Raw genomic sequence first — 23,600 nt, 5'->3', positions numbered from 1 at the left:
CTGTGGATGCAGGAAAGGGACAGGGTGACATCAGCAGTATCCAAGAGGAGCAATCCCACCCATATCCAAGAGCTCTGCCACAGTAGGTGCAGAAGAATGGGCTACACAGTTATTTCTTCCAACCTCTGGGTTGGAAAATGTGTATTTCCAAAATCAGGTCAGTAACTATGAATGATTAAGAGAGGGAGTTAGAAAATGGGACAATTTCAAAGGCTCTCACAGGTCGGTGTCACTGAGAAGTGTTCTGAGAGTACAGATTCATAAGCCCCACCTCAGAACTAGTGAAGCAGAATTTTGGTGGTGGAGGGAATGAGAGAGGAAATTCTGGCAGTCACCAGGTATCTAGCATGCTGATGAGACACCCCTCTCAGACCAGCATTGGAAAAGAGGTGAATACATTTTCCCTGGGTTTCTGGAAGGTCATGCCAAATTTGTCCTACAATGAGAATTCATTCTCTGCAACATCTATAAGTTCAGGTTTTAGAATGGAAGGTGTAGTCAAATGCTACTGAATAGTTATATGCTTGGGAATTCCAATGCCTGCAATTTATAAGGGCAATCCATTAACCTCAGCATAGTTCCTCAGACTATGAGGAGACCCCCAGGTGTAAAATGTTGATAAAACCCTAAGTATTATTGAAGTCTCATTTTGCAGGGAGAAGGAAGGAAAATGAAATATTTTGAAACTGCTTATATATTAATATATTTTCTTCATTGTGAAGAGGCCCACTATAAATAAGTATGTACTGCTGTCATTACAAATAAAAGACATAGTGGGCTGATTATACTATTTTTATTATGAAAATATATATTGCACTAAGCCAAATTCTAAGATACCACTGATGTCTGGGAAGCGTGTTCATGAAATTTAAGAGTGAGCAGGTGTGGACCGGGGATTTAGCTCAGTGGTTCCACCACATGCTCCGCAAGTGCAAGGACCCGAGTTCGATCCCCGGTACAAAAAGAAAAAAAAGAGTGAGTAGGTGCTAGTTGCGATCACATGGCAAGCACATTTAAAGTCCTTTTGCTTGTGTGATTAATTGGCTATTCTCTGGGAACATGAAATACAAACTGATTTCTAGTTTTTGCAAGGAATCTGGTTAATTTGTAGGGTAGCTAGAATTTATGATTTTCAATACACCAGTTTTTCCTTCTCATTAAAGAGGGAAGGAGTGTGACCTGGTAAAGAAAACAAGAGATTAGTCTCTGTCACACCTCGTTTCACAGACTAAATAAATTTGTAGAGTATATATGTTCTGGGTAGTGTCTTGCACTTTCACCTTGTGCAAAAGTGTTAAAAATGAATTTCTACCAGAAGAATGAAACCATGTAAAAGTCATTCAGCCAGGTAAATTCTGAACTCAGGCTTGCTAGAGCAATAAACTTGATGAATGATGCTATTTACAATTGATGAAATTTCCTTTTATGAATATGCCTTAAAAGTGTAAAAATCTGTGAACTTTAAATACACATGGAAATTGGCTAGTTTTTACCATGGGCTTTGAGCCATTGGACTTAGAAGGTGTTAAAAAAACTCATTTCCTTCTGTGTTAACTATAAGAAAATTCTAGACAGTGATGTAAACATGTGCATAGGATGGGAAGGGGTCCGAACTCTGAATACCAGAAAGAAGCTATAGAGCTGAGCTGATGCTGGAGCCACATGGAAAGCAGGAAGAAGAAAAGTGCTGGAAGATGAATCAAACTGGTAAGTCCATCGGGCTCAGTTTCAAATTTTAATATCCAAATCTGCCATGACAAAGTCGACTGAAGCACAGAAGGGGAAATCTTTGAATAACTGGTCAGAGAAAACAATTGGCTTAGCAAAGACACTTTCATGGCTGTTGTTGCAAAAATATAACAGGCTTTAAAAAATCTTAGCATTTATTTTGAGAAGTGTTTTTTAATTTGAGGGTGAGTCAAAAAAACATAACAAGAAATCTAAAAAATCCTATGAATATTTATGATTAAAAATAGGCATATATTGCCATAAACATTCACATAAAATTCAAGAATTTCACTTAAGTTTATAAATGATTAGAAAATAAACAATCATAAGTGTTGAAATGAAATCTAATGTTCAAGGCCCGGGGTTTAGCTCAGTGGCACCACACCTGCCTTGCAAGCCCGAGGTCCTGAGTTTGATCCCTGCTAACAACAACAAAAACAAAAAATCCAGTGTCAGGCTAGGAAGTGGAAGTGGAATTTTCTTTCTGCCAAAAATGATAAAAAGAGGCTGGGGAATGAAACTCAGTGGTAGAGCCCTTGCCTAGCATGGGCAAGGTCCTGGGTTCAATCTTCACCACCACATACACACAATGAAAAAAAACTTCTAAATTTAGGTGGTAATAAGTGTTTGTTGTTATAAAGTCGCGTGCCTCTGCCATTTTTAAAATCAGAATCTTCACCTACTCAACATACACAGTATTATTAAATTAATCAGAGCTTCGGCTTTGGACTTTAGAAGGTCAGAAGTTGCATCGTGATATCCTTGAGTCCACACATGTGGATCTTTGAGTTGTGGTCCCTATGTGTTAGTGTGCCTGAGAAATAATGGGGAGATTGTTTCAGTAGCAGATTTTGGGCCCAAGATCTCAGAAAGTCCTACTCAATAGGTCTAGTATGGGTCCAACAATCTGGGTTTTAACATGTGTACTGGGCAATTCTCATGTTTTTCTGACCACATTTAAACTAATATTAATATGACGCTATTGAACCTCTTGGTCCACATTTTTATTTCTATAGTATCCTCTTTCTCTGCTTTATTAATTTTTCTTTTGGTGCTTGGGAATGTATCCAAGCCTTTGCACATGCTAAGGAAATGCTTCACCACTGAACTGTATTCACAGCCCCCTCTGTCTACTTCTTTTCTATTTCAATGTCTTTAAATTTTGGGAAAGTGTGATTTTTCTACTTTCTTATGCTTTCTTCTCCATTTTTAATAGTGAAATCCTTCTTCCAATGCATTATTTTTCTCTCTTTCCCATTCCTTTCCTTTCTCTTTTTTGATTTTTTTTTTTTACCATAACAGAATTGGAATATGGAATTTATTTATTAAAAAAATTTTTTTTGCTTAAATTCTTTTATTGATACATTTTAGGTATACAATACATTTACATTTATCATTGAGTGCTTGTACCTGTACATGATGTACCATGGTTCTTATTTTTTCCCCATTCCCTGTGCTCCCTTCCCTATTTACAAAGACTTTATTTCCATTTTTTCCTTTTCTGATAATTTTTCCTTTCCCTTCTTTCCTTCCCCTTCCTTTCCCACTTGCCTTCCCTACAGCTTTTGACCTTTTCTTCCTATTTCAAATTATCAATTATTCATTTTAATCATTTTAACCCTTCTTTACACTATCAGTTTCTCATGCTAGAGAAACTATTCGGTATTTACACATATGTGTCCTATTTATTTCACTTAAGAGTATTGCCTCCTCCCACCTCCATCTCAGGCTCCTAGGGCAGAGAAGGTGAGCCAGTCTCAGCACTCGAAAGGAAGCTCCCCCACCATCCTCCCAAGCTCCTAGTTCAGAGAAGGTGAGCCAGTCCCAGAACCCAGAAGGAAGCTCCCCCGCTGCCATCCCAGGCTCCTAGGGCAGAGAAGGTGAGCCGCGTGGGCACCAGAAGCATGCCCCCTTCCCGTGCAAATGAGAAGACACATAAACAAGCCTCAAAAAGAGACTTCCAGATCACCTACAGCAACCCCAAAGGGAAACTAGATGGAACAATCTGATACTCAACCACCTGGACTCTCTGAACTGCCAAAAAAAGAGGATCTGGGAAAAATGAAATCAGAAATAATTACTCAGATAACAACAAAGATTGTGCTCATAGTGCAAGACATGATTAATAAATCTAGAGAGGACACAGATTAAAAAAATAGAGGATCTGAGGAACATGATGGAATCCCAACATAGGAAACAAATGGAATCCATAAAACAGATACAAACAGATTTCCAAGAGATTAAAAACGCCATCAAAAGTCTGTGCAGCAGAATGAACCAATGTGAGGATAGAATTTCAGATATAGAAGAAAAGATTGCAATTAGTGACCAGGAAAAGAAAAATTGCTTTAAAATTGTAAGGGAACATGAGAAATCAATCCAGCAGCTGCTAGATGATGCAAAGAAGAATAACATAAGACTGATTGGAGTCAATGAAGAAACAGGAGAGAGTGCAGATGACATAAAAAAAACTGTTCACAGAAGTGATGGCAGAAAACTTTCCAAGGAGGGGAAAAGAACTTGGCATACGGATAAGTGAGGCATATAGGACTCCAGCTAGCCTTAATAAAAAAAATCTACACATAGGCATATAATAGTTAGGATTCCAGAAATCCAACAGAAGAACAAAATTCTACAAGCAGTGAGAGAAAACAAATAAATCACATACAAAGGAAGGCCCATCAGAATCACAGCAGACTTCTCAATTCAAACCCTCAAGGCAAGAAGAGCTTGGAATGATGTATTTCAAGCCCTAAAGGAAAACAGCCTCCAACCCAGATTGATGTACCCTGCAAAACTATCTTTCAAAATGGATGGAGAAATAAGATACTTTCATGGTAAAGAGCACCTCAGGAACTTCATGAATACCAAAGCTGCACTCCAAAAACTTTTAGACAATACCCTAGGAAAAGACAATGAGGATCACAACCCCAGGAAACCCAGCAGAATGAATCCATTGGGTGTGACAAATTAAATGCAAAGGGGGGAATCCAACAAAAAGAAAAAGTCATGACAAGGCTTTTAAAACTTTTAACTTCATCTCCCTAATGAGTGTATAATTCAATCTTGTTATTGTACTGATTAGTATTTTTCTGATTCTAGAGTTGCATAGCATTCCTTGTGCTATACTTGCTATTTATCATCTTCTTATGTCTACATTTTAATTGGGTTGTCTATTAATGAGCTCTAAGAATTCTTTATACAGTCTGGTCATAGGTTATATGCATTGTAAATATGGTCTGTTTAAGGACTACTTTTGATTGTAAAGATGTCAGTTAAAGTTCTAAATTTTGATGGAATCTCATTTATCAATTTTTTTCTTTTATACATCATGTTTTCTGTATCCTAGGTAGTTCTTGCCTACCCTGAATTCATAAGTATTTTCCCTTATAATTTCTTCTTAAAGTTTTATACTTTTAGGCTTTCTTATTTAGGTTCATAGGTCCCTTCAAGTTATTTTCATGTATGGAAAAAAAAGGGTTGAGGTTAATTTTTTATATATGGATACCAGGTGTTCTAGTGCTGTTTGCTGAAAAAACTACCTTTTCCTCGGCTCTTGAATTGAGTTTATATTCTATAAAATGCTAATGTTAAACAATCTTTCAAAACTCAGTGGACCATATATGTGTGGTTCTATTTCTAGATTCTCTGTTTTATTCAAATGATCTATATGTCTTTCCTTACATCAACACTGCCTTGATTACTGTAGCTTTAGAAGAAGTCTTAAAATTAGGTACTAAATGTCTTACAAGACTGTTTTTGTTTTTGTTTTTGTTTTTAATTTTTCTAGGTCCTTTGTACTCCTACATAACTTTTAAATTTCAATATCCAATTCTTCATTTATAGCAAGTATACACAGACCTGAATTTTTATATATACCTTGTGTTTTCTAATCCTGCTAAATTCAAGTAGAAGTTCTAGTACAATATTAGAAATCTAGAGATTTCTTAGTATTTTCTCTGTAGATGATCATTTCATCTACATATAAAGATTTTGCTTCTACCTTGCCAATCCTATCCTAACTGTGTCATTTTATTCCCAGACTATTTTGGTTGGGCCTAGGTTTCAAAGTTTAATGGACAGATAAAGAGTAAGCATATCTGCCCTTGTTCCCCACCTTAAGGAGAAAGCATTGTATCTTCTCCTTTCATGTAAGGCGTTCTCACTGGAAGTATGGAGTACATGTGTTTAATCTGTTGAGAAGGTTCTGTTCTACTTCTAGTCTCCTGATAGCTTTTACCATGAACAGCTGTAGAATTCAGTCTAATACTCTTTCTCCAACTAGTGACAGGATCATATGGCTTTTTCCTTTCCTCTGTTAAAATGATGACTTTTGGGGGTGGATCTTCCAATGCTGAACCAACACTGCCATCCCTATAACAAAACCACTTTCTACATACTGCCAGATCTGACTTCTAATAGTTTGTTTTGTTAAACAAATTTCTATCTATGTTCATACTTTTTTCTTCTATTATCTTTATCCAGTTTTAGGATTAGCACAATGTTGAGTTCCTAAAATGAGGGGAGAAGTGTTCCTTCTTTTTTCTGCTTTAAATGTTTGATATAATTTATCAGTTAAAATGTATATGAGCCTGCTGTTGTCATATAGGTGGGTTTTCAAGCTAGGAATATACTTTCTTTAATAGGTGGTATTCAAATTTTATATTTCCTCCAGAGTTAGTTTCATTAATTTGTCTTCCAAGGTACTTCTTAGAAGTTGTCAAATTGATTTCAAAAAAGATTTTTGTAATATGCTTTCTATATCCTTTTAAATTCTGTAAAATCTGTGGTAATGTCTCCTAGATCTCAATATTGTAATTTAAAAAATGTATAACTGATATTGTGTAACAGGAAGAAAAGGTCTAAAAGACCAGGGGAATTGGGAGGGGTAGGGGAAGGGAAAAAAGAGAAAGGAAAAAATATGAGAAGAGGAAAAAAATGGAAACAAGGTCTTTGCAAATAGGGAAGGGTGGAGGGGGTGAAGGGAGGGCAAGGGGAGGGGGAAAAAAATAAGAACCAAGAGACTCATGTAATGGTACAAGATCCCAATGATGAATGTAACTGTATTTTATACCTAAAATGTACCAATAAAGTTAATGGGGGGGGTAAAAAGAGTATTGCCTCAATGTGCATCCATTTAGCTCTAAATGTCTCTAGTTTGTCATTCTTTATGGCTGAGTAGTACTCCATTTTATAAAAAAACTACATCTTCTTTATCCAGTTTCCAGTTGATGGGCACTTGGGCTGTTTCCAAGCTTTGGCTATTACAAACTCTGCCACTATAAACATGAGTGCACATATATCTCTGTGGTATGATTCTTTTAATTCTTTTGGGAAGATACCCAGCAGTTGAATGGGTGGGTCAAATGGGACCCCTAGTCCTAGTTCTTTGAGGTATCTCCATAATGATTTCCACAGTGGTTGCACCAGTGTGCACTCCCAGCAACAAAGGAGAAGGGTTCCTTTCTCTCCACACCCCTGCCAGCATTTGCTATTGGTTGATTTCTTGATAGCAGTCATTCTTTCTGGGGTGAGGTGGAATCTCAGTGTTTTCATCTGCATCTCTCGAATGACCAGTGATGTTGAACATTTTTTCATATGTTTATTTGCTGCTTTTACTTCTTTGTCTGAGAAATGTATGTTCATTTCTGATCCCCATTTTTGAATTGGGTCTTTGAATTTGGGCGGTCTCATTTTTTTTCAGTTTTTTATATATTCTAGATAGTAGTCCACTGTCTGAGGTACAGCACCTAAAACTTTTTTCCCACATTGTAGGTTGTCTCTTAGCTCTGTTGATTTCTTTGCAGTGCAGAAGCTTTTTAATAAGATGAGATCCCAGTTGTTAATTCTTTGTGCTAGTTCCCGTGCTACTGAGGTTTTGTTCATAAAGTCTTTTCCTATGCCAATGTCTTCAAGAGTTCTACCTACCTTATCTTCCAGCAAGTTTAGTGTTTCTGTTTTAATATTTAGATCTTTAATCCACTTCGATATTAGTTTAGTGCATGGTGATAGATATGGGTCTAGTTTTAATCTTTGGCAGGTTGAAATCCAGTTTTTCCAACACCATTTATTAAACAGGCGATCTTTCCTCCAACGACGGTGGTTGGCCTCTTTGTCAAAGATGAGGTGGCTGAGTATGTCTGGAGTTGTTTCTTCATCTTCTGATCTATGGAATATGGAATTTATAAATTATACTTACCAAATTTTTGTCAGCTCTATGGTCTTTTCTTAATTTAAAACACAGATTGATGAAACATTTTACATTTCTCTTTCTTTCTTTTTTTTTGGTACTGGGGATCGAACTCGGGACCTTGAGCTTGTGAGACAGGCTAAATCTTTGGCCCTACTCTTTCTTTAAGTGTGACAAAAAATTAAATTAGATTGCTTTTTCATTAATGTATTTGTTTATTTGTTGTCTTCCTACTGTCATTTATTAACTAATATAGACCTGGTTCAGGTGACTCATGAACAAAGAAACCAGGTAAGGAAGCATTCAAGTTGCCTCTGCAGCAGAACAAAGGCTATTATAATCCTTTATGATTTGCTTCAGAGGAAGTTGAATGGACCTCCTTACAATCAACAGCCTTTTCTCCCTTTTCTTATCAGAGACAAAGAAAAAGAAGTAGTTTTACTTTTTAATAAAGATCTATAGATATTTTTCTAGGCAATCAGATCATCATGTTGCCAAAAACAAACAAACAAACTGAAACAAAACAAAATGAAACAGTGGACTCTAGTCTACAATTGAAATATAAATTACATAATTCAATATTTGCATGTAATAGATTGCCAATTCATATTGGATGAAAAACATCTGAAAAAAAATTTCTGATAGTTGTTAATAAATGCCAAATACTAGCTATTATTTTAATATATGTAACATATTTGCATATATAATAAAGGAGATAAACATTATGATAAATTTAAAATAAATCTGCCCTTTACTTAAAATGCCTGAATTAGTCCTCATTTATATGTGCTCTGATTTCATCCTTATGTACTTCTTGGCCAAGATGGAAAGCTGAAAAGTCTAGGGATTAAGGGAGAGTACGACAGATTCACCTGGATCTGAGCTCAAATGTTATGAGATCTGAGACCTGGAAAGTTACTTAGTCATTTCAGGCCTCAGCATTTCTCCTCTAGGTAATGGGGATAATTATTGTAGCTCCAGCATTGGCTTATTTTGATGAATCACTGAAATATCCAAGTAAAGTGTTTGGTACCTGCTTGACACATAGCAAGAGAGATAACTAGGACTCCCCCCACCCCCCTGAACAGAACATTTGTTAGTTCCCAGAAAGCCTAAGCTAAGGAAGGGCAACTATGTAAAGTGTGAATTATCAGCTTTTACAGTTATACTCACCATTGCTTCTCATTTTTAAATATTAATAATCACAATGCTGTTTATCATGCCTGGAGTCTCCCCCAAAAACATCTAATAACTATACAATATTTAAATCTTTATTACCAAATGCATAGCAACGCTATCCAAAAATGTGTAACTTCCACCAAGGATATGTATTTTTCATGGAAAGTACATGGCCTCTAAAATTTCCACTTCCCAAGCAGTCTTGGATGAGTCACTGAAACTCTTTTATTTTTTCAAAATGGAGATAAATTCCTATACTGTGTGGTTTTGGCAAAGATTGAGCAACAAGTGTAAAGGCCCAACACTCAGAAGTTGGCGTGGAGTTTGCTTGGTACTTTCTGCAAAAAGTGTCTCTGAGTCACAAACTTTGAGGAGAGGGATGGATGACAAGTGTGAATTGATCTGCCCTTCCTAGGTGCTTGAACCATGGATGAGTACCTGATCCCAGCTCAACCAATCATGCTGTCTCCTCTGGTTATGTGAAATTGGCACCCAGAATCTTGGTTGGTTGGTCCAGGTGCTGGAGTTGAGGTAAGATGGTCAGGCAGGGATGAGCTGACTATTGTTTACTACTAGGCACATTTTTCACTAGGACAAATAAAGCTACTGTGTAGAGAGAAGACGAAGCCCATGCTCAAGGAGAAACAAGCACTGGTGTGAGGATGGCATTAGCTTTGGGATTTTCATTATTAGGCCTAGCACTTTATCAGATCCATTCTCCTATCTGTTTGTGGATATTACTGTTTTTTTTCCAATAAGCTTCTTTTTTGTTTTGTTAGCCTAGGTATGTTTTTAATGTTGCAGTCACATGACTAACTTTTGAAAGCAATTGTTCACTGAACGCTGGGTTCCCTTTCATTTACTTTAAAAGCTTCGTTAAGTCATAATCGAAGTATAAAGGACATTGGTAATGCTGCTCCCTCATTAGGTCTCAGGTATGGAAACAAGAGTGCAGAAACACATAGAACACCATATCCAATGTTTTATGAGACCTCGAAAGAGTCAAAATCACACTAAAGGACTTCACCTTAAGAAAATAACTAAGGTTTGAGTGTGTGGGAGTGATGGTAGGAGGATAGTGATTTATAAACTATATGACATTTTGTTCACATGCCTGTCTGTTATGGTTTATATTTAGATGTCCACTCAAAGCTTCCAGAGCTTAATGGGGTGTGCTTTCAGGAGGTGATTTGATTGTGGGGACCAGATACGCACCAAATGATTCGTCCACTGATGAGTTTATAGCTAAATGTGATGTTGGGAGGTGGAGCCTGGTTGGAGGAGGTGGTCACTGGCGTGTGGCCTGGAAGAGTCTATCTTCTTCCTCTCTCCCTTGATCCCTCTCTACTTCCTGCCTAACTTACCATGAACTGTTTCTCTGTTGCCATGCCCTTCAGCCATGCCGCGTTGCCTTGAAAATAGTGGACTATGAATTAAAACCTCTACAAACTGTGAGTTAAAATAAACCTCTCCTTTAAGTTGTGGGTGTCAGGTGATTTTGTCACAGAGACAAAGACAGTAACTAAGATACTGTCCAAATGCATTTCAGACTCTTTGTTTTTGGTGGTGGTTGTGCTGCAAGTCAAAAAATTTCAAACTTTTGAATACCAATAGAATGATTCATTTGGAATCAATTGTTTCTCTTGGTGAGGTTAGCTAGTGGTTAGTTGAGCCTATTATCTTATATGAAAATACTCTATGGAAATATATGTAGAATCTTCTAAATATAGATGGAATTAATTATGAGCTTTAGAATTTCTGATGACTTAATAAAGATGGGCATCTTGTATTAAGTAATTTCAAGTAATCAGAATTAGAATGAGAAACATGGAAAAGTCACTTTTCATTTCCAAGCTTCCACATACTGGAGGCAAATTCCATGCTAGATATTTGGGTCAACCACAAAACCCAAGAATATAAACTAGTTGAGAAGTATGTATTCTTTAGGATAGAAGATGCCCAGTTTTCTTCCCTTCTTTTGAAGAACTAGACCTGAAAACATTTCTGGATATATAGAACTTTTCTTTAACATTTGCTTCGTTACTTTACTCTCTATAGAAAAATTGAGTAAAATAATGACAATAGGATGGGGAGGCCTTTTATAGTAAGCTTGGGAGCTGAAGCTGTCCCACATGGGGTAGGTGGTGTGTAGAAATGGAGTTCTGAGGGTCCTGAGACCAGTCAGCAATATCTGGTTAACTTTGGAAGAAGTGCTTTCTTAGATGACCTTCACAACCTTACTTGACCTTTTAAATTTTATTCTGCATGGTGTGTGTGTGTGTGTGTGTGTGTGTGTTATTGGAGATTGATCTCAGGACCTCTGAAGGCTAGACAAGCACTCTACCACTGTGCTACAGCCTCAGCTTTTAAAGTTTTTTTGAGGCAAGATCTCCTTAAATTACCAAGATTGTCCTCCAATTTGTGATCCTCCTGCTTTAGCCAACAAACAATTTGGATTACAGGTGGGCTGACCACCAAGCCTGATGTGAATTTTATTTCTTGCTTGAATTAAATTGAATTCCAAAAATATTTATTGACTCTCATTTGAAGGGACAATATGTTAAAGATTGAGAATTCAGTAATGAAATATAGAAATGAATAATATAGTTTCCACACTCAACTATTAATATCTTAGATATTTACTTAATGGTATTAATTGAAGTTTATTATTCAAAATACTTTTCTGGTACCAGGATTGTCTCAGGACCTTGAGCTTACAAGGCAGGTGCAGTGTCACTGAGCTAAATCTCTGGCCCAATAATTCAAATTTTTAATGAATAAGGATCTTCAACCTTGACTTACCATTAAAATTACCTGTGGAGTTTTAGCGCCTCAGGCTATATTTCTAAAAATTAAATCATAATTTCTGGAGATGATAACCAAGCATCAGGAATTTCTTATGTTCTTTATGTGATTTCAATGGGAGGCCAAGTAGGTCCCAGCTAGGTTATAGGTAGGTTTCAGGTTAAATCTTGAAGCAGTTGGGCCAAGGGCTGAGGTACATGAAACCCACAACCTATCAGTGCTTAGCATAGCAGAACCCATGAGTGAGCTGTCAAAAGAACATTGTCTATCCTGGCACAGTGGCACATCCTTGTAATCCCAGCACTCGGGAGGCTGAGGCAGGAGGATTGCTGTGAGTTCAAGGCCAGCCTGGGTTACATAGTGATACCCTTGTCAAAAAACAAACAGCAAAATAAAAACATTGTCTATGTACCATGATAAAAAGGAGGTTAGGGAGCACTGAAACTTCTTATTTAAATCTTATAATAACACTGTAAGATAAGCCTTTGTTTTTTAAATAGTATAAAATATTTGAAGCTCTGGGAACTGAACATTGGCTTTATTGACATCAAAAGTAATTCACAGAGCTTGTATTTGGGCCATACTTTCCTTACATTGGAGCTTTTTAGGTGTATAACGATACAGACTGTGGAAAATACAATAGAATGATACAAATAAAACGTGGTGACCCAAAGAAACAGACATTAATTCTGGGCTAGTGTGATCAGGTCATATTTCCTGGATGATTTGTCATTTGATCTGGACTTGAGGAATGTATACATTTCCAGAGATTCAAAATGTAATATTATCCTATGCTGATACAATAACAGTGATCTTATTTGCCTACAAAATGAAACATAGGGAGCTTATGCTATGAAAAGTTGGGATTCTTTCAAGGGTAAGTAGCTGAATAAAGGCCACGATACCTCTTTGAGGTGCTCATCTGCCCTGGCTGCACAGTAGGATCATCTGGGTAGCACACTGGTGCCAGGCCCTGTCCAAGTCACATTAGAGTACATTAGAGTATTAGCACGGGGTCTACGGGGCAGCATAGAAGGAAACAGCAGGGCATAAGCTGGTTTGGGGTTAGACTTCAAGGACCATAGACTGTGAAGCCAATTAGATGTCACTATTTAGATAATGGCAAGCCAGGAAAGGCCTTTTAAAGCAAGGCAGTGGGAAAGGAAGCAACTACAAACTCTGTCCCACTCTTGGCTGTCTTTTATCTTGTTATTTACTTAGAAAAGATCAAATATTCTCAGTGACATATGTTTTCAATCCAGAAGTATATCAATATTCCCTGGGAAGGCTTTTCAGTTATACTCCGTCCCTGGCCTTGGGACTATGTCAGAGCCTTGGTGTGGTCTGGATAGGTTCACAAACTATATTCAAGGCCAGCATCTTCTCTATCCTATTCCAAGTTTGATATATTCAATTATGGGACATAATAGGTAAAGTTATGGAATAATATGTAAGACCATTATTAGTCTGTTTAATCTACTATAACAAATTACCATAATTGGGGTGACTGATAAGTAATAGATATTTATTTCCGACATTTCTGGGGCCTGGGAAGTTCTGGACCAAAGTGTTGGCAGACTTGGAATCTCCAAAGGCCCAATTCATGGCTGCCTTCTCACAGTAACCTCACATAGTGAAAATGGAAAGGGAGCTTTCTGGGTTGTTTTTATTTTTATTTTTGAAAAGGGTACTTACTAATTCTACTCATCAGGGCTCCACCCTTATGATCTAATCACCTACAAAAATCTCACCTCCTAATTACATCACAAAGAGGGTTAAGATTTTATATTAGCTTTTCTGTTGCTAGAAACAAATACCCTACACACCCAATTTAAAATTTATTTGGCTCATAGTTTCAGAGGATTGAGACCATAGTTATCTGGCTCTAAGGAAGGAACATGATGACAGAAGGATGTGGTGGAGCAAAGCTACTTCATTCATGATGGGTTGGAATCAGAGGAGGAAGGGAATAGTGCCACAAAGGAAACAGCTAGGGACCAGATATGGACCCCAAAGTCATGCCTCCATGATCCACCCAGATATCCTTAGAACTGTGCTTTTATTGCTCCCCTGGGTGGCTATCAAGTTGACAAGTTTAACCATCACAGATTTCAACTTATGAAAATGTTAATTTGAGGGGAGTACACAAATACTCAGTGTAGAGCAATTACCCTTCTGATACCAATTGCAAATTTAGGAATCTCTAAAACTACACTTGGTTTTGCTAGAAGTATCACAGAACTCACTGAATGTTGTTATACTCACAGCTGTGGTTTATTACAATGAACGGGTATAGATCAAAGTTTGCCAAGGAAAGAGACAATTGAGGACAGGTCTATGAGAGTTCCAAACATGGAACTTTCAGTTGTCCCCCACTAGGACTCTGGGTATGAGGTCCTTCTTGTGGCCACAGTGGTGGAAGTAAAGACCTATTGGTTCTGTCTTCTTAGGCTTGAATGTGAAACATTTACAAGAAATTCAAAACAGAGTAGATCAAGCCCCACTGTTCTGCTGAAAGGATAGAACAGAGCAGCTTCAGTGAATCAGAGAGGATTGAAGACCTCAGAGAGCTTGGAAATGTGACCCCATAACATTGTGTATTAACTCTTGGGATCGCAATGAAGATAGTCGATCCTAAACAGTAAACTATAGATGTTGAGAACTCAGTTAAAGATGGATCACTATTTAGATCCCAGACTAGCACTCAGTAGCAGACATGTGAGACGCATTACAAATAACATTGCAAAGGCTTTGTGAGTAGACTTAAAATTAAAACCACAACCTACAGATCGCTGGTCTTGGATGTAGATATGAACCTAACCAAGTTGATTTGCCTACACAAACAAAATGATTTAATATTTTCTGTAGGATTTAAAGAAAACCTAGAGTCTCACAACATGATATTCAAAATGTACAAGATATAACTCAAAATTACTTGTCATAGAAACAGAAAAGTCTGAACTCACATGGGAAAAGACAATCAGTAGATGTCAATGTTAAGATAATACAGATATTTGAATTATCTGACTTAGAATTTGAAGCAGGTATTATAAAATTTTCCAAGAAGTAAGGATAAATGCCCTAAAATTAAAAATGTGTAGAAAATTTAAGAATTAAAGATATAAAGCTGGGCATGGTGGCTCATGCCTACAATCCCAGCACTTGGGAGGCTGAGGCAGGAGGATTGCCATGAGTTTGAGGACTCATGGACTACAGAGTGAGCTTAAGACCAGCCTGAGCTACAGCGAGACCCTGACTCAAAAAAAAAAAAAAAAAAAAAAAAGAATTAAAGATACAAATAAGAACTAAGTGAAAATTTTAGAACACAAAAGTATAATAATTAAATTTGAAAATCTATTTGATATCACAACAGCACAATGGAGGTGATAGAAAATAATGAACTTAGAGATTGGTAAAATTATCCAATCTGAACAAAGCAAAAGAAACAGGCTCATAGATCCATGGTTGGAAGAATACCAACCAATTTTAAGGCTTATTCTAAAGCTTCAGCACAAAGACAGTGTGATGTTTGTGAAGGAATAAACCAAGGGAACTTAACAGATAATCTAGAAATAGATACACACTCAAATATAGGTAATTTTTTTTTCTGGTACTGAGGATTGAACTGAGGACCTTGTACTTGCAAGGCAGATGTGGCGCCACTTAGCTATATCCCCAGCCCGGTAATTTATTCTTTTCTTTTCTTTTTTTTTTTTTTTTGGTACTGGGGATTGAACTCAGGACCTTGAGCTTGAGAGGCAGGCGCAGTGCCGCTGACTGAGCTAAATCCTTGGCCCCCGGTAACTTTTTTTTTTCAGGTAACTTATTTTTAATAAAGGTGTCAAGGTAAATTATAAAGAAAGCAGGATCTCCTGGTGTTAGACATCTGCATGCAAATATATAACTTTAAAAATTAACCCAAAGTGGATCATATATCTAAATGTGATGCATAAAAGTATGTAATATAGAGAAAAAAAGCCATGAGAAATCTTTATGTCCTATGCTTTGGCAGAGTTCTTAAATATAACCATTAAGATCGATAAAAGAAAAGAAAACAACAAATTAGAATTTATCACTACTAAAAAGTTATGCTCTATGGAAAACAGCATTAATAGAATGAAAAGGCAAGCTAAAGACTGAGAGAAAATATTTGCAGGTTGTATATCCAACAAATGATTTGTCAAGAGTGTATAAAGAAATCTCTAAGCCCAATAAAAAGAAAATTAAAAAGCTAATATAGGCCGGGGATTTAGCTCAGTGGTTCCGTTGCCTGTCTCGCAAGCACAAGGTCCCGAGTTCGATCTCTGATACCAAAAAAAAAAAAGCCAATGTAAAAGTAGAACCAATACTTGAGCAGACACTTTTACAAAGAGGAAATATGGATGGTAAGTAAGCATAGGAGAAGATATCCAACATCATTAGTCATTGGGGAAACACAAATTAAACTGTTGGCACATCTGTTACAATGAGTAAGATTTTAAAAATTACCAACAATGTCAAGCGTTGGTGAGGATGTGGTGTAAATGGAATGTAAAATGGCACAGTTACTGTGGAAAACTTTTTGGCAATTTCTGATGCAGCCGTTCCACTCTTAAATAATTTTCCAAGTGAGCTGAAAACTTCTATTTATTGAAAAACCTGTACATGAATATTTATATAAACTGTTTATGATTAATAATAACTAGGAAAAAAATCCAAATGTCCTTCAGTAAGTGAGTGGAAAAAATACATGGTACATTTGTATAATGAAACAATATATCAGGAATAAAAAGGAAGAGATAATTGTTTATAACAAGTTGGACAAGTTTCAAAGTATTACACCTAGTAAAAAAAGAGGCTAATATCAAGAGATTATATGCTGTGCAATTCCATTTATGTGACACCCTAAAAAAGATAACACCATGGTGGTAGAGAAGAGGTTAGTGGTTCTTAGGAATAAAGGTATTTATGTTGGAGTTGGGAGGATGTAAGTATAAAAAGAAAGCATACAGAGATTTTTAGGGTGTGGGACAGTTTTGTACCATGTAGTTTTTACATGATTTGACTATACAGGTTAAGTCTAACAATAATCCCATAGTCAGAGCTTATAAAAGTGGGAGGCATCATTTTCCTATCTTTCAAAATATAGATGAAATGGAGATGAAAATATAGATGAAATGGAGAAACATACAGGCTCCAGGAAAAATGGCCTTTATCAGGTTAATACTATCACATCTTTTTTTTTTTTTTTTGCTTAAATTCTTTTATTGGTACATTTTAGGTATACAATACATTTACATTTATCATAGGGTGCTTGTACCTGTACATGATGTATTTTAGTTCTTATTTTTTCCCCATTCCCTGTGCTCCCTTCACCCCCTCCACCCTTCCCTATTTACAAAGACTTTGTTTCCATTTTTTCCTTTTCTCATAATTTTTCCTATCATGACATCTTAAAACAAAGGTCACCAAACTACAGTCCTCGGGCCAATCCTGCATGCCAACTGTTTCTGTATGCCTGGTGAGCTTGTTTTTTCACATTTAAATAATGAAAAAAAATCCCACAAATATTCCATGATACATGAAAAGCATATTATATTGAAAATTCAATGTTCATAAATGAAATTTTACTGGAATACAACTGAGCCCATTCAGTTGTCTCTGGCTGCATTTATGCTATTATAGCAGAATGGTTGTGCCACATTATATCACCTGCAAAACCTAAAATCTTTATCTGGCTCTTTATGAAAAATTTTAGCCAACACATTATATTCTTCAAATAACCTGCTTATTTTGATTTAATTTTAGACACTAAGTAGATTAAGATTTACCTATGCTTTCGATCCATGAATAATTTTTGACTTTTAGAAAAATAATTTTCTGAGAACAAGATTCACTTTATGAGCCACAATATTTTAGTGATTGTCCTCCATTTACCCCATTTCAAGATCTCAGATCTGATAATCGATGAAGGAAAGAAAGTTTAAAAGGCACCCCCAGTGGCACCAAATATGAAGAAATCTAATTATCATTTTCATGATCTGGGCACTGCTTGTGGAATCTATGTAATAGGAGTTAATTATAGTACTTAAATGCAAGGTGATGGGTTGTGAATCCAGAAGTCATCAGAGGTAAGCACTAAAGAATCTGATTTATTTGTTTATAAGCATACCATAAAATCTTCAGTTACACCATATTTTATGACTATGGTTTCCAAGTTTTTAAATATAGCCTTTTGATTACTTCATAGTTGTAAAAAGCTGATTTTCTTTTTGCTGTGTAGCAGTGAGTAATTTATAACGTCTGTTAAGTGAACAATACTTACCAAGTGCTATCAACCAAATAAAGATATATTTCACTGTGTCTTTATAGCAGTCTACATAGCTAGAGAAAATATATTCACTACTTATAATTTCTCTACATGACATTATAGTTCTATGAAGTGCAAATCTGAAGCAATTTCATTACTGTCCTACCTCTATTTTTTCCTTGCTTGGAGTGTTTTCTAAGACCATTTTGAATGTCTTTGAAAGAAAAAAATGGTGCCTTAAAATATAGTTTTCTTTAAGTATAGCTTAAATGATTATATTCCATGTATGGGAAAATTTATTTGCCAATCACATGTAATATATTGAATCAGGCTGTGTGGCTTGGGTTTAAAATGTAAAAAACTATATCAAATAATAACTTGATTAATAACATGCTTATTCATAGTGGTTTGTAATTAAATATAATAATAAGTGGAAATGTACTGCAAACATATAAAATACCAATTATAATTTATAGCTTTCCAAACATGTTTATGTGTATATTACCTCCACTGATTACAAAGCAAAATATGAAATATTCAAGGCTGGCGTAACAATCTTTATCTTACAAAGGAGGGAAATGAAGCTTGCTCAGACAGAGAGACTTCCAAGTGATAGTTTGTGAGTGGTGGACTGAAAATCAGAACAGAGTTCTGATTCCCAGTCAAGAGCTAGTTCTTCTATACCATACTTGCTACCTTATTCATTATTTAGAAAAAGACTCCATTGTTCTATAAATGGTAATGTTCATGCTTATCTGAGGACCAAATTCTATAGTTCTGTATAGTAAAAGTCAGGAGTGCACTTATTTTGCTAAGTGTTGCTATTCCCTTCAGACCCATCCTTCTAGATCTCTAGATCTCAGCTGTATAATGGAGTTGATTTATATATAATTTCTTGTCTGAATTTGGAAGGGAAAATATTAAATGAAAGTGTGCTATGGGGACTGAAAACATGAAACCCCCACTGTGGAGTTAAAAGAAATTGCTTTGGAGTTTTTTGTACATGCTGTGTGGTTAAGGGTTTTTCTATATTGATCTTTTTTTTTTTTCAGTAGCAGTAAACCTCGGACAGCTTTGCTTAACAGCAAAGGCAGATAGGCTTTCACAACTGACTCACATAATTAACTGCACAGAATGTACTGAGATGACAATTCTCCCCCCCAAATCTGTAACTATTAGATAAATGGGATGGCCTTTATTATCTTAGACTCACCTTATGCTAATAGTTTATTTAAAACATGCCAGTTGAACTGTTGGCACATAAAAGCAACCATCTTCCCTTTCTACTGTTTCCACGACTCCACATTTCTGCCCCAATTGTGTTCGTCAGTGCCTATGACTATGAATGTCTATAGATAAATGTATTGCAGTAATACTCATTTTTCTTCAAAACCATGATTTCCAAATTCTCTTTATGTTGGTTTTTGTATTTGTGCCTTTTCTCAGTCTCCTTTGATGCACTTTTCTTTGCTTTAGGGACCATAACTGCTTCAGTGGACACACTCCTTTTTTACCCAGCTTATCATATGCTTCCTACACAGAGCCCCTGCAAAGGGTTTTGCAAAGGGAAGGCAAATTTTGTTTTCCTGGAATTCACTCTATCTTTGTCTTACTCTGCCACATATATCTAGTTTCCACCTTGGCCTTCTCCATATTATTCTTTCACTTAAATGCTTATATGGAGCCTCTAATATGTGCCAGATAGTGTTTTAGATTCCTAAGATACATTGAAGAACAAAATGAAAAAAAAAATCAATCTTTAATGGGCTTGTATTCTATTGGAAGATTTGTATATGGCAGAGGTTTTGAAATAGAAAAAGACAATAAGCACCAAACACAATTATCAAATAAATCAATAAAATAAAGTAAGGGATTGGGGGTTTAGCTCAGCAGCAGAGGACTTGCCTAGCAAGCTCAGGGCCATGGACTTGGTCCTCAGTACCAAAAAATTAAAAAAAATAGATAATGTGAAATAGGAAGAAAAGGTGCAAAGGGGAAAGGGAAGGGGTGGGGTTGGGGAAAGGAAAGGAAAGGAAAAATTATGAGAAAAAGAAAAAATGGAAAAAAGTCTTTGTAAATAGGGAGGGGTAAAAGGGTTGAAGGGAGAGCAGGGGAATGGGGAAAAAATAAGAAGCAAGATATATTATGTAAAGGTACAAATTCCCAATGATGAATGTCATCATATTGTATACCTAAAATGTACCAATAAAATAAAAACAATGGATTGAATAAAAAAATAGAGAGAGAAAGTAAACGGGGCAGCACTGCAGGTATCAGGATGTTAAACATTCTAGATAGTGGTAGCAGGATATAAGATTGGAGCTTGCTGCATTGGAGAAACCAGGAGGAGGCCCGTGTGGCAGGGTGAGCAGATGAGGAGGAAAGTACAGGAGATGAAGCAGAGATATGTGGTGTGGCCTGGGGGAATCATGCATAGCTTCCAGGCCACTATAAGCTCCTGTTTTTATTTCTAGTGAGAAGAGGAATTCTTAGGTGATTTTAAACTGAGAAATGATCTGATTTACATTTCATCAGCTGTGTCCAGTTCTCTGAGGAGTCCATCAGTGCCACTCATTTCTGTTAGATCTTTGGTTCTAGCATTTCCTCTTGATTCTTTCTGAGTCCCCACCTCTCTGCTTACAGCATGCACCTCTTCCTGCCATGTTGTACACTTTTCCCATTAAAGCCCTTAGCATATTAATCACAGTTACTTTAAATTGCTGAGCTAATGATTCCAACATCTCTGCCGTATCTGAATCAGTTTCTGATGCTTATCTGACTCTTCCGACTGCTTGCTTGTTTTCTCTTTCTTTCTTTCTTTCTTTCTTTCTTTCTTTCTTTCTTTCTTTCTTTCTTTCTTTTTTTCTTTCTAGCAGGGCTTGTAATTGTTTTTGAAAAACAGACATAATCTGGCTAGGAGTTGGGCTGTGTTTATTGTTTCCTGTAGCTCTGGTGTCAGAAGCTAAAATTTCCTCTACTGTCTTTGTTTTCTTTGGACTTTATAGAGGTGCCTTAAGCAGAGTCTGGGGCCTGGAGTGTTTGTTCTGAGACCCCCTGTTACGAAACAGGAGCCCAAGTAATGTGGTGGCAAGGTGTGGGGAAGAGAAAGCATCTACATCCCTCTGGTTCTCAGGCTTTTAGTGATCCAGCTTTGGGTATTTTCCATCCTTCAGGTTAGTTAGGCTCTGGTAAAATGGCTCCCCTGGACTGCTGGCCTTGTTAAGAATGGAGAAGTTTGGTTCTATATCAAAATGGTTACTTTGCTCTTTCCCTTGCTGGAATCACCTGGGAAGGTAAAACTCAAGAGAAAGTGCGGAAATCAACCTAAGACTGGTTCCCCTCAGAGTTTTTCTTTCCTTTTTCTGGTGCTAGGGATTGAACCCAGAGGCTGGCATACTAGGAAAATGCTGTACTCTGAGCCATGTCCTTCTATTCCCTAAGGTTTATTAACACTCAAACTAGAGCACAATGGCCCTCAGCAATCTGTCACTTGATCTTGCCATACTGGCTTGAGCTGTGGGCTTCTGATCCTGTAACCTGTGATTATGTCTGTCTCTCTAGCTTTGGAGGCAGCAATTTAGTCGATGACTTCAATTCTCTGGCGGATTTAAGAAGAGTTGATTTTTATTTGATTCACTTTTTTTTTTCTTTTGAATATGGGAGTGATGACTTCCAATCTCTTTATGTGTCAGACCAGAAACCGTTTTAACAAGATCACTTTGGTTGCACTCTAAGACTAAACTGTAAGAAAAGCAAGTATCGGGTCTGGGATTTAGCTCAGTGGTTTTGCCACCTGTTGCGCAAGCACAGGGACCCAAGTTTGATCCCTGGTACCAAAAAAAAAAAAGAAAGAAAGAAAGAAAGAATGAAAGAAAGAAAGAAAGAAAAGCAAGTATGGAGCTGAAAATTAGGCAGTAGCCTATTTGACTAATACAGGTGGGGGAGTATGGTAAATTTATCCAGAGTAACAGAGGAGGAGAGGGAAATGGTTGGTTGCAGGATATAGCTTGAAAGCAAACTTCTGGGAAATTCTTTTCGGTACTAGGGATCGAACTCAGGACCTTGAGTGAAGCAGGCACCAGAACCACTGAGCTAAATCCCTGGCCCACTTCTGGGAAATTCTGACGGACTGGATGTGAAATATGAGAACAGAACAGATGGCCTGCATCCCGAGGAGGGGGGAGGCTGCAGTTGGCTCAGCTGAGCTGCATGTAGAGTAAGACTGGCAGAGGGCTAGACCTCAGAAGTTCAGCTTGGGATACACAAAGTCTGAGATATCTATAAAATATTCCAGTGAAGATGTGGACGGTTGTACATATGAGTCTGACTGCAGGAGAAGTGCCTGGCTGGAGCTGTCAGCACATGGACTGCATTTAAAGACGTAAGAGTGGTTTGGAAATCTTAGGAAGCAAGGACAGAGAGAACCAAGGACTGCACTCACAGGGACATCAGCGCTATGAGACTTGAAGGAGAGAAGTCAGGAAAGAAGACTGAGGCAGGAGATACAATGAGGTAGAAAAAAGATAAAAGGATGCCAGAGCAGGGTGATCAGTTGTATCAAAGGCTGCTGATAGATTAATCCTATGCTATTCCCTCTCTAATTTCCTATATGCTGCATTATGGGCTTTTGATTCAGAGTTGACTGTACTTGAACATAAAATATCTCCATTAAATACACATGCATGTCTTTAAAATCCATGAGCTATTAATATTTGAAGACTTCTCAATCACATCTCTGGTTTTACTAAAAACCAGAGAAAAAGGTAACTCATTAAGACTATTCCACTGTCCTGGAAGAACATGAACATGATTCCTATTTATAGTTAGACACTATTTTGAGAGAATGAGTTTACCCCTCAAATTACAAAGTATCTTTGATTCTGAGATGCCTTCTCCCTTGAGTTCTCCTCCCCCAATTTAGTCATTGGCATTCACTGCCTAAGGGAAAAGATGGTACAGTTTTTGAGCTGCAAGAACATGTTTCAAAAACTTTGAAATGCTTAGTGTATAAAGTTTATGCTGTAAAAAATAGATTTGGAAGAATAAATAGTTAGCCTAGCTTGCCTATAGATTGGCTAAGGACATTTATTTTTTTTTTGATACTGGAATCGAACTCAGGATACTGTGCTTGAGAGGCAGACACAGCACCACTGATCTAAAACCCCAGTCCCATAGCTAAGGACTTTTAAGACTGTCGGGTTCGGGGAAGGGAAAAGAATTAAATGAGATAGGAAAAAAGAAAAGTACATTTATGATAGGCCTCAGAATGGAGCTTATATTGTTGTCCCTTGTTAGAATCCAGGAAAGGGAAGATTTGATAATATCGGGAAGTTTGGAGATCCAAACTTCCTATTTGCTACCTTTCAAAGCTAAAGTGTAGGTTGTTTTGTGTGGGTATCCAGTCAAAAG

The sequence above is a fragment of the Heterocephalus glaber genome, unplaced genomic scaffold, assembly GCF_053883595.1.
Source record: "Heterocephalus glaber isolate CG9 unplaced genomic scaffold, H.glaber_assembly_v1.0 deba00001606, whole genome shotgun sequence".
Lineage (NCBI taxonomy): Eukaryota > Metazoa > Chordata > Mammalia > Rodentia > Bathyergidae > Heterocephalus > Heterocephalus glaber.
This window is presented reverse-complemented; position numbering follows the sequence as displayed.